Here is an 11,824-nt window from a genome sequence, read left to right as displayed (position 1 = left end):
CTGAGACAGGGTTTCATTCTTTTGCCCAGGATAGAGTGTAGTTTGCATCACCATAACATGCTGCAACCTCAAACTCTTGGGCTCTAGTGAGCCTCCTGCCTCAGCCTCCCAAGTAGCTGGGACTACAGGTACCCCACTATCATGCCCTGATAATTTTTCTGTGTTTGTAGGGACAGAATCTCACTATTGCTTAGGCTGGCCTCAAACTCCTGAGCTCAAGCAATCCTTCTACTTTGGCCTTCCAGATTGCTAGGATTACAAGTGTGAGCCACAGCACCTGGCCTGTTTTTAAGATTTCAATATATTTACTACTACTTATTATACTATAATATTATTTAAGTTTGTGAAATAAAACTTAGGTATGTGGCCACCAGATATCATAGTATGTCAGAATCATATTTATAAGTAGATCATGAGCAATCTCAATGAAAAAATAAAATTCTTTACCAATTTGCTAAGCTGAAATAAAAAATAAATATTACATACTCATTAGAGTATGTAAACTTTTAGAAGAAGAAGAGTTCTGGAAATAATTATTGAAATGGTCTTCCACATATTGCTGGAGGAGTCCATGACAGCTTTAGGAAGTCTCAGTGCATCTCATCTCCTTTTTGAAGTTTAAATTCTTCTAGGGGAGAATGCACGTTTCTCTTCTCTGTAACATATTTCTGTTGAAAGGCCTTATTTGTAAATTTCATCTTTATTTAGATTTTATTTTTTCAAACCTCTTTAAGCTCTCCATAAATTCTTAAAACTTAACTGGATCTTGAACCTAAGATTTTTGATTGTTTCCGTGGTCAGTGGAAGTTACACCAGTTTTGGTCTCATTTTTTCTCTGCTTTGCAACCACTGTGATGGTGGCATTTTCCCTAGTTTTCTCGTTTTTCTCTTTCAGTCTTCCAGGTCTTGTCTTCCTCCTATGCCCTCTGCTCTGTCTGCCTTCTCCGTCCATGCTGGCTCTGCTTGCCTGGGTCCCTCCTCTCACGTCTCCCACTCTCCCCGCCCGCACACCTCTACCTCAAGCCGCTCTTTGCGTTTTTCTGTAGAAATCTGCATTCTCCGTTTTCTTTTCTGATATCCAATAACAAATTAGTGTTAAAAGCATCTTGACTTTTTTATTTTGAAACTTTTGACACCAACTGTGTTATGGTCCATTATTTCACTTCTAAGAAATACAGTTGACAGCGTCCTTTCTGATTCACCCGTGCAGGTTTCAACTTGCTCAACTATTGGTGTTGCTGTGAGGGCTTCATCTGTTTCTCCCTGTGAGGATTTTGTGTTTCTTGATTTTTGTAATCTCAAAACTTTTATAATGCCCAATATCTATGTGTTTCCACAGGATAGTTCCTTTTCATTTAAAAGAGATAGCAAAAGGGAAAAAAAGGAACTGAGGACCACTTTCTTGCTAAGCAATGAATCTTTGTCTTGCTCTATCACTATCTAGGACTTGAATCAAAAGGAGTGAGCAGCTCTTTCTAAATGCTGATGATTCTCAGAGTAGAATCTTATCAACTTTTTGTTTGGGAAACAAGCTTCTCCTATCTTCCAAAAGTACTTTAAGTGTAAGCGTCTGGGTGTATGTTATGACATAAGGCAGTGGAAGGTATGGTTTCGCTCATGGTACAGAGACTACATGTCCTCTCGGAAGGGAATTTATTGCTATTCTTCAGGTTAATGTTTTTAATATTGGAATATTTGTGAGGTAAAGTTTAAATCACTTGTGCCACTTTATTATGCAATTCAACCATATTGAAGTCCAGGCCTTCACTTATCCCTTGAGTTTAAGTTTAGCTCTCAGAGTTGGCTCTTAGCACTTTTGCTTCCTTCCTCCTTTTCTGGATTGATTAGATTAAAGAAACAGCATAGTCTTTAGGAGGTTGGGTTATCCTGGGAGCTTCATGCTTGTGTGACGATGCCCTTTTTGCCATTGCTGGATAGGATTCCTTTATTTCCCCTCAATGTACTGATGTCCTCAGAGTAGACCCAAACAAAAGTGTCCAAGTTGGCCAGACCTTTCCAGGGCCAGCAGGAGGTAAGGAAAGCAGTGAGTGGCTCCCTGTGTTCACCTTCCTTGGAGGTTTAGATCCACATACACTTTTCAGTCATCGAGAATAAGTGCATCCTATTTTTTTTTTAAAGTTTGTATAAAAGCTAGAAGATTTTCTCCAGGTCTAAAATGAAACAGGTAAAGGTCAAAGAGATCAGATATTTTAGTCATGTATCATGGTGAGGGTTCATTAGCTTGTGATCCAAAGGTACAGATAAAAATGAAAGCCATAAATTGTGCATGTATCTGGATGCCAGCAGTGTTCTCACGAAGATCAATACCCTCCATCATGGACCATTAATAGAACAGTCCTGAGGACTTTCACCCACAAAAATATCTGTGGGGCTGATAACCCCGAGCTGAGGTACAACATACTCCTAGTTTACTGTAACAAGTTAGAAGTTATGAAAAAGAATTAACTGGACAGATTGGGCTTGCTATGTCATTCCTAACTTTTGGAGTCTACTGCTCACTCTGTAGCCTAAAAAGACATTCTTACTGCACAAACCCTCAATTCTAAATACCTTTCTAAAAGAAAGAGACCCATCCCTCCCATTTGTTAGATTATTGGGAAACTCTAACCATTTCACCAAGTCTTCTCTCCTCAAGGGATGTCATTCTGGATATTGCTTCTGGATCAGTGGTGTCTTAGGCAACTAGTTTTCTCAAATTTCCAGTGAACAGGTCCTGAGATAGAATTTCACACTGGTACGGTGTAAGGTGGTTGTGGTCTTTCTCAGTGGTCCACTTATTATTATATTTTATGAGAATCAGATTTATGAAAACCCAGCTGTTAAGAAGTATTGGTTAATTTGTGTTAATTTTCCCAGGTCATTGGGTACCCAGGCAATTGGTCAAATATTATTATTTGAAAAAATATTATTCTCGCTATGTTTTTGGATGAGATTGACATTTAAATTGGTAGACTAAAAAAAGCAGATTACTCAACTGTAACGTGGATGGGCCCCATCCAGTCAGCTGAATGTCTGAAGAGAAAAAAACAACTAACCCTCCATCCCCAAGAGTGAGAAAGAATTCCTCACTGTGAACTGCCTTTGAATGTGGACATCAGCTTTTTCCTGCATTTGAGATTGAACTGCAACATTAGCTCTTCCTGGGTCCTGAGTTTGTCAGCCTTTAAGCTGGAACCAGACTACCTTCTATCCCTCCGAGTGTCAGGTTACTGACCCAACCTGCTCATCTTGGGGCTTGTTTCCATAATCCTGTGAGCCAATTCCTTACAACAAACCTTTTTTCCTCTCTGTACACATCCTATTAGCTCTATCTTCCTAGAGAACCTTGACTAATACAGGGATCAAACTGGTTTCCATTATAATCTGTTTAACTATTTTTTACTCATCTTTATATGTTTCTGTCTTGAGTCCTAGATATAGACACCTTCTGAGTACTGTGCAAGAGGAAAATTGCTAACAAGTTGTGCTTGGCTTCTGCCCTGGTTAGGACTCTTCCTTCAGATGTTCTGAAGCTCATGAAAAGAGCCAGATATGCCTGAGCAGTCAGGGTGGAGGGTGGGTTGAGTGTTCAGTCCATAGTGCCAGGGTCTGCAAGGGGGGGCTCTTCCCCCCTTCCTGCTTCCTTCTCCTCTTCCTCCTTCTTTTCCTTTTTTGTTCCTTCCATAGTCCCTTCTTCCACTTGGGCTCTGTGGAAGGAACAAAAAAAGGAAAAGAAGGAGGAAGAGGAGAAGGAAGAAGGAAGGGGGGGAAGAGGAGAAAGCTGCTTGGGATGGTTTGTGCTGGTTTAGAAGGAGAATTGGAAGGAGGGGTTTAAAGCCTCTGAAAAGCTTTAAGACCTGCTTCTACTGTGTTGCCACCACATCTGTTTCTCACAATTTCCCTTTCACTGTCATTATGGGGAGACATAAAGATCTAGAAGGCAGCAGTGAATATTCTGCAGTGACTATGCCTCAAACCCTCTCTAGGCTAAAGATTTTAAATCAGAAGAGATGAAAGACTTCTGCAGAAGGGGAGAACAGCTCTGTGGATTCTGACCTTGCCACTTGCGGTAACTGCCTTAGTTCATGGATCTCATTTACACTCCTTATCATGCCTTGTAATCTCCTCACATATTCAGATGTTATTTGGATTACCTCTTCCTTTCCGGCCATCACACAGGTAACCCTCCTAGAAAAAGTTCAGTTATCAGTCTTGTTTACATATAGCAAATACCAAGCATGAAAAAAGGTCTTTTTATTTTTTTCTTCAATTGTTTCAGTTTTATAGCTTCTCTTTTTCAAACAAGAGGAGATTTGAGTTACAAGGGAGTTTGAGCTCTTCAGTCTCTGAAATGACTGTGTTTGGGGGCTCTGCTCCAGTCTTGCCCGGCTGTCCCTTTTCTGAGCAGGAAGCTGGCATCCAGGGAGAGAGGTCTCAGCCTGCAGGGGCCTGGGCTTAGTGGAGGGTGCAACGGGAAACTTAGGAATGCCCATTTCAATTGTAGAGGTTTGCATAACCATTTGTAAGCTGACAATGAACAAGTGGGGTCTGTGGTGGAGAGGGTCATGTAGTCTTCACATCTGTCTGTCCTTCTCCCATTGCACGATCAATTACCGTGATATTCATAAATATGAACACTCAACTATGAAGACATAAGAAAAAGTAGTCATCCTAGGGAATGGAAATCTGGTTATACTATTGGCAATTCTATATCTAGACTAATCCTTGTATGGCTTCCCATTAGTGTCCAGTACCACTATTATTCATTCCCACCTCTGGCCCTGTCCATCCCATTCAGGAACTCTGGACACAAAAATGCCCTGGGATCACCTCTGGGGCTGCTCATCCTCCCCAGTACCATGGATTGTTCTTGCAGACATCCTGCTTCTACTAAATGACATTCAACACCATCAACCTGCTAGGCAGGGACAGTAATCCAAAAGCACAGTGTTCAAGAGTTGTATTTTTCACTAGGCTGTGATTAGGCTCTGGCAGCCCCTTTAAAATACTTTCAGTATAGCATCTCCCAGGGCTACAGGAAAGGATTCTTTACAAGTCTTCATGCTGATTTTTCTTTTGCCCAGTAATTAGAACTTTTCTTTCCATCATTTTCTTTCTCTTTCCTACCTTCTTTCTGGCCTCCCTTCCGATTTAAAGTTCAAATGTTCTCAGATTTCCATTGTGAAGAATCACATGAGGTGTTTGGTAAAACATTTCAATCCTTAGGAGATCTGGAGTAAGTCCAAAAATTGGCATTTAAATAAGAACCTAGAGCACTTCGATGCAGGGTGTCAAGCCCATACTCTGAGAGCTCTGCATTATCTTTGCAGCTTGAATTTTATGGGTTATCAGTGTGTGTATAACATCTGAGTACATTTTTAGCTTCAATGCTTTTATGAACTTTTTTTTTTTGTTTTCAATTTCAGGATTTAAAAGAAAAAACAAAAACAAACTAAATGCAGAATGCCAGCAAATCTTGCCACTATCTCACCACTACATTTGAGTGAACTTTTAAGACTTAAAAATGCTCATCCAGGTATTATTTCACTGAATCAAATTCAAACCAGAACTTGCATTTCAGTGAAGATTGGATTTAGGCGAAACTTCAGGGAAAAAATGGATCTTGTTTCCCCCTGATATTAAGATCCTACAGAAATAAAATGTGTTTCTTTATAGTCAAGATGAAAACAAAATTCTTATAAACCTAAGTCAGACTTTCTTCTCCAACCTGTAAGATTTGCCACTGTCTCCTCTGTCTTTCTGGTTCTCTCTTTTCATTTTAATTCAGTGAGAGAGAAATTATTTCTCTCTATATTATCAGATTTTCAGTATTCAAGGCATAAATAAGTCTCACAGTGGAATTCATTTTCAGTGACATTTTGAATATCCAGTAATTAGGTTGCCTCAACATCTGAGAGGACAAATGTGCCTTTGAAAAATAATACTCTGGCTGAGAAATTGAGATATTCCTGGAAAATTAGATATTGATTAGACTTAATTTCACATGTAAATGGAAGTTTGCCAGTCAAGAGGCATTTTGAATACTCTGAAGACTTTGCATATCTAGAGAAAAATGGTAACCAATTTATTGGCGAAATGTGTACCAATTTCCTAACATGAATAACCATTCCCTAATTTAGCTGAAGCTCAAATTCAGTTATCCGTGTATTGTGCTCTATTAAGTCAAGTGTAGGTATCCTGTATGAATAACTGTGGTCATGAGCCAAAGAGATGGAAATGAGCATGATGAACATGGCTTACCTGGAAAATAGGAAGGAGATGGATTTTTTTGAAAAAAAAAAATATATTTTTTGGCGGGGGCTGGGTTTGAACCGGCCACCTTCAGCATATGGGGCCAGTGCCCTACTCCTTTGAGCCACAGGTGCCGCCAAGAGATGGATTTCTTTTTATTTCTTTTTAATAATTTTTTTTTTTTTTTTTTTTGGAGACAGAGCCTCACTATGTCGCTCTCAGTAGAGTGCTGTAGAATCACAGCTCACAGCAACCTCAAACTCTTGGGCATAAGCGACTCTCTTACCTCAGCCTCCCAAGTAGCTGGGACTACAGGTGCTTACCACAATGCCTGGCTATTTTTTATTGCAGTTGCCATTATTGTTTAGCTGGCCCAGCTGGGATTTGAACCTGCCAGCCTTGATGTATGTGGCTGGCACCATAACCACTGTGCTACAGGCACTGAGCCATGGAGACAGATCTTACTGGAATGGATGGGGAAGTAGGAAGGAAATGACACGTTGACCGTTGAGTGTCTGATATCTTATTTAATCTTAATCAAAATCTTACCAGGCAAATGTTATTCTTATCCCGATTTTATTGATATGAAAAATTGAGTTCAGTCATCTTGCCTCAAGTCACAGAGATGGTAAGTAGCAGAGCTGGGGTTTGAGTTTAGAGCTTATTCAAACACCTGTGGTTTTTCCATTACCCTAGTGCTGCTTAATTGTGATGAAGGATAATCTGTAGGATTCAGAACAAGTAGGCGGATGGTTCTCATCTTGTCATATGTTATTCCTTAATTTAAATAATGTATAAGTCTGTTTCAACATTTATCAGCAAATCTTGTTAGCTCTGGAAATTTTCTACTTCAGTCTACCAAATTATATAGGGAACCAGATGATCTGGGGAAGAAATTGAAAGTTATCTAGAGTGATTACATATTCCATCTATTGCTGAGCCTAACAATAGCTATCGGAAAGCTATTAAGGGCATAATTGTATACTACACAGGGCCTGAGTTTATTGTAAATAGCATTTTGAAGTATAATTAGTATGTAATAAGGTCCATATATTTAAATTGTGTAATTTGGTAACTTTTGACACACACACATAACATACTTGTGAAACTGTCAACGTAATCAACATAATAAACACCCCTAGACACCTCGACAACCTAGACAACCCAATCTGGTTTCTGTTAGTATGGATCAATTTTTGCATTTTCTAGAATTTTATATAAATGAACCACATAGTATGTCATCCTTTTATTTTCCTGACTTCTTTAACTCAGGATAATATTTTTGAGATTCATCCATGTTGTATCAATCATCCACTTGTTTCAATATTTCCTTTTCGTTCTTTTAAATATAACAAATCCTGTCTCATGCCCTCCCCTCTTTCTGCCAAACGTCCTCCTCCCACCCTCTCCTGCTTCCCTCCACCCCCACCCTGGACTATATTAGTGTTTTATTGTCTTATGAGCATGTAATTGTTTATATATTGATTTCATATTAGTATGGAGTACACTGGATATTTATTTTTCCATTCTTGTGATACTTTACTAAAAAGAATGTATTTCTTTTCCCTTTTATTGCTAGAAAGTCTTCTGTATTTAACAAATTACATTGTAATTAGTTTTATATTTACCTTTCGAACATTTGGTTTGTTTCCAATTTTTAATTATTACGTATAAAGCTGCTATGAACATTTGTTGACAAGTCTTTGTGTGGGGACATTTCTGTATTTTGCCATGTAGAATACACACTTTTAAGGATGTGCATTATACATGAGTCATACACTTTGGGAGTCAGGGAGCCCAGCGGGCCTGCTGTGTAGGGCTGCTGGGTGCATGAGGTTCAGCCCTGGAGGATCTGGTATCCAGTGACAGCAGCCTAGAGTATCCTCCACTGAGCACCATTATTAGGGAAGCTAGCAGTGGCAGGGCTGGTGACGTAGGAGGTGGCCATGGTGGTGAGGGCCAAGACCTGAGGCCTTGCCACACAGAGGGGCCTGGGAACCCTGGCAGGCCTCAGAAGCTCTTACTTCCCTGGCCATGCATGTGGCTATGTCTGCTGTGGCTCCAACATGGCAGGGAGGAAAAGGCTCCCAGGAGAGAGAGAAACAGCAGCTTTCACCAAGTGAGTGGCTGCAGAAGGGCAGTCTTCATGCTTTTTACCAGGGAAGCATTAGCCCTCCCCAGATGTGTCTGTCCCAAATAAGAGCTTGCTACTTCCTTGAGGGGCATTTTCCTGAAAGTTTGGACCAAAAATGTGGGTGTGTATTATACTTGGGGCAGATTGTATGCCACAAAATACAGTATTTCATTTCATTATAACTGCATATCCAGGAGTGGAATAGTTGGGGCATACAGTAGACATATACATCTTCCAAAAATTTTCCAAAATTTTGTACTGTTTTACATTCCTATTGACAGTTCTGAGAATTTCAGTTGCTCCACATCCTCATCAAATCTTGATATTGATAGATCAGGTGTACCTTCCCAAATAAACTTGCTCCGCCCAGACAGGGGTAGGTTCATGGCCCACCCAGGAAGGGTCAGGTTCATGGCCCTCCCAGAGAGGGTCAGACTCATGTCCCTCCCAGGAAATAGGAATGCCACCAATCCTGACTGCCCTAACCCTTTAAATCCCTGTCCGCCATCGCTGATGTGTGGATTTCTCTCAGGTCAGGAATCTCACTCTCACTGTGCTCCAGGTGGAATAAAGGGCACTTTAGCTGCATGAATTGGATCTCTGTTTTCCTTTTGTCTCGAGTCTCTGAATGATTTTATTCTTGGGTCTGGAACCTTTCAGATACTGTCAGTCTTTTTAAATTTTAGAGATTTTAAGATGTGTATAATAGTATCTCACTGTGGTTTAAATTTTCACTTCCCTAATGGCTAAGGAGATTGAATATCTTTTCATGTGTTTATTTGCTTTTTGTATATCTTCCTTACTCATATATCTGTTCAAAACTTTAGCCCTTTATCAAAAATTGGGTCATTTGTTTTCTTATTATAATGAGAGAATTCTTTAGGTATTCTATCTATGATATTCAATTTGCAGATAAACCACCCAATGAGTGGTTTATCTTTTTATTTTCTTAACAGTGTCATTAATGAGCATAAGTTCCTTGTACAATGGCTATCATTGTAATGATACCATTACAATGGTATCAATTGTAATGTCTCTTTTTTCACTTCTGATTTTGTTTATTTGGGTCTTCTCTCTTCTTGATCAGTCTAGCTAGTGGTTTATCTAATTTGTTTATCTTTTCAAAGAACCAATTTTTCATTTCACTGATCCTTTGTATTCTTTTTTAAAGTCTCATTTGTATTTAGTTCTGCTCTGATCTTTGCTATTTCTTTTCTTCTGCTAATTTTGGATTTAGTTTGTTTTTGATTTTTTAATTCTTAGAGGTGATTTTCTTTATTGGGAATTAAAAAAAACATATTACTGATGCAATCCCACTGCTCATTACTGGTCTGTCCAGGTTTTCTATTTCTTATGTAAGAGGTTGTATGCTTTTAGGAATTTATCAATTTTCTCTGGATTTTCTAGTTTGTGAGCATATAATTGTTCATAATAATCTCTTACGATCTTTCACTTATCCTCTCCTAGATACAGAGTCATTCTAGGTTCCCAGCTAGTTGCAACCAAGTAGGCTGCCTAATTTTCTTTTTTTCCCTATCTTTTGGTATTCCCTTTTGCTTTTCTGTTGAATTACTATGTTGCTTCTTGGATAATGTATTCAAAGCATGATTGTCTACACACGATTTTGGTTCTTCTAAGTGATAAGGCATGTTTGAAATGATCCTAGTTAGCCATCATGAAGAAAAATATCTTGTTAAATTTTTATTGCAATAGTTTTGTATTCACAGATCATCTTAAGGAGAATTAGCATCTTCACAATAGTGAGTCTTTTGACCCACGGATGTGATGTCTCTCTCCCTTCTTTAAAGTTTTAAAAACATTTCTCTCAGTGATGTTTTGTAATCCTCAGTGTAAAATTGCACATCTTTTTTCAGATATATCTGTCAGTATATCCTACTTTTGATGTTATTATAAATAATATTGTTTATGAATTTCAATTTTAAGTTGTTTTATTTTAGTAAATATAAATATAGTTAACTTTTGTATTTTATAAACTTGACAAACTCTCTGATTCATTCTAACAGAATTTTTGAAATTCCATACATTTTTCTGTATAGATGATTATGTCATCTGTGAATAGAGACGGATTTACTTCTTTCCACAATCGGAGTGACTATTTGTATTGCCTCATTGAACTGGAGTTAGGACTGCCAGTACAGTACTGAATAGAAGTGGTGACAATAGATATCCTTGTCATGTTCCTAATGTTAAAGGGAAGGAATTTAGTTTTTCACAATTAAGTATGATATTAGATGCAGATATTTTTGTGAATGTCCATTATCAGATTGAGGAAGTTTGCTTCTACTGCTAGTACGTGGATGTTGGATTTTTGTCTAATAGTTTTTCGTTTATTGGGATGATCATATGTTTGCCTGATATTTAGTCTTGTTAATATGGTAAACTGTACTTTTTTATTTTTCTGTTTGTATCTTTAAAATAAATTTCTCCTCCCTCCCTCCCCATAATATCCCTTATATTAGTAGGTGGGGAAGTTGACTTGGAGCTTCAGTAAAAGTCCTAGCAAAAGTTTTAGTTCTGCTTGTTAACCACATCCTTGGGCTATTCAGTAAAATTCTCTTATTTATAAAATGGTTATGGTAATATCCACTTGACAGCATCATTGAATAGACTAACCAAGGATGTGTTCATAAGAGCTCTCAGGAAGATGTAATATATATACTTCACATGTTTCATGTTCAAGCATTGATGCTGAGGAGCTTTCCATCACAGAAAAATGTTGATAAGTGCAACATAAAAACCAAAGGTATTGTTTGGCAAAGGACCTCCCTTACCATTAAAGCCATCTTCTTTGTCACCTCATGTCGTCTTTCCAACATTTTTGGGAGATGCGCTTAATTTTGCCAGTTTTTAAAAATGAGACAGCTGAATCATAGCTGAGCATAGTTTGATTTTATGTTATCATCTTGGGCAACTGTCATATGTTTATGAAGGAAAGATAAGATTTATTTTTCTTGCCTACCACATCATGCTAGAAAAAAATCCATTCTGATAATTTAGTTGTATATTTTATTTTTTCATCTCTTATCCCTCTCAGCTTCTCAATGTAACACTTGCATTCACATTTTAAAGGAAAGAGCTGCACAGACAATGTCTGTCATGAAAGAAGCAGACAGAGAATGCAGATCATTTTTGATTTGTGTTTAAAGGGAAGACACCCAGCTCTCTTCCTGCTTCCTGCCTCACCTTGGAAAGGTTAGTGAGATTCATTGTAAATATTATCAAGTGTCTGATATTTTAACTGATATTTCCTGAATCTACATAACAACCTTCTCCTAGAACCTGAAACGAAATTCATAGTCATTATTAGTTAATACACTCTATGTCCCTGTGAGACAGGAACAGGGCAGGTGGTGTTATCTATCTGCCTTGCTCACATAAGAGAACTGGAAGTCAGCATGATGTCTCCAGACTGTTCCA

This window comes from Otolemur garnettii, unplaced genomic scaffold (genome assembly GCF_000181295.1).
Source record: "Otolemur garnettii isolate 467f Iridium unplaced genomic scaffold, OtoGar3 scaffold00063, whole genome shotgun sequence".
NCBI classification, from domain to species: Eukaryota; Metazoa; Chordata; class Mammalia; order Primates; family Galagidae; genus Otolemur; species Otolemur garnettii.
This window is presented reverse-complemented; position numbering follows the sequence as displayed.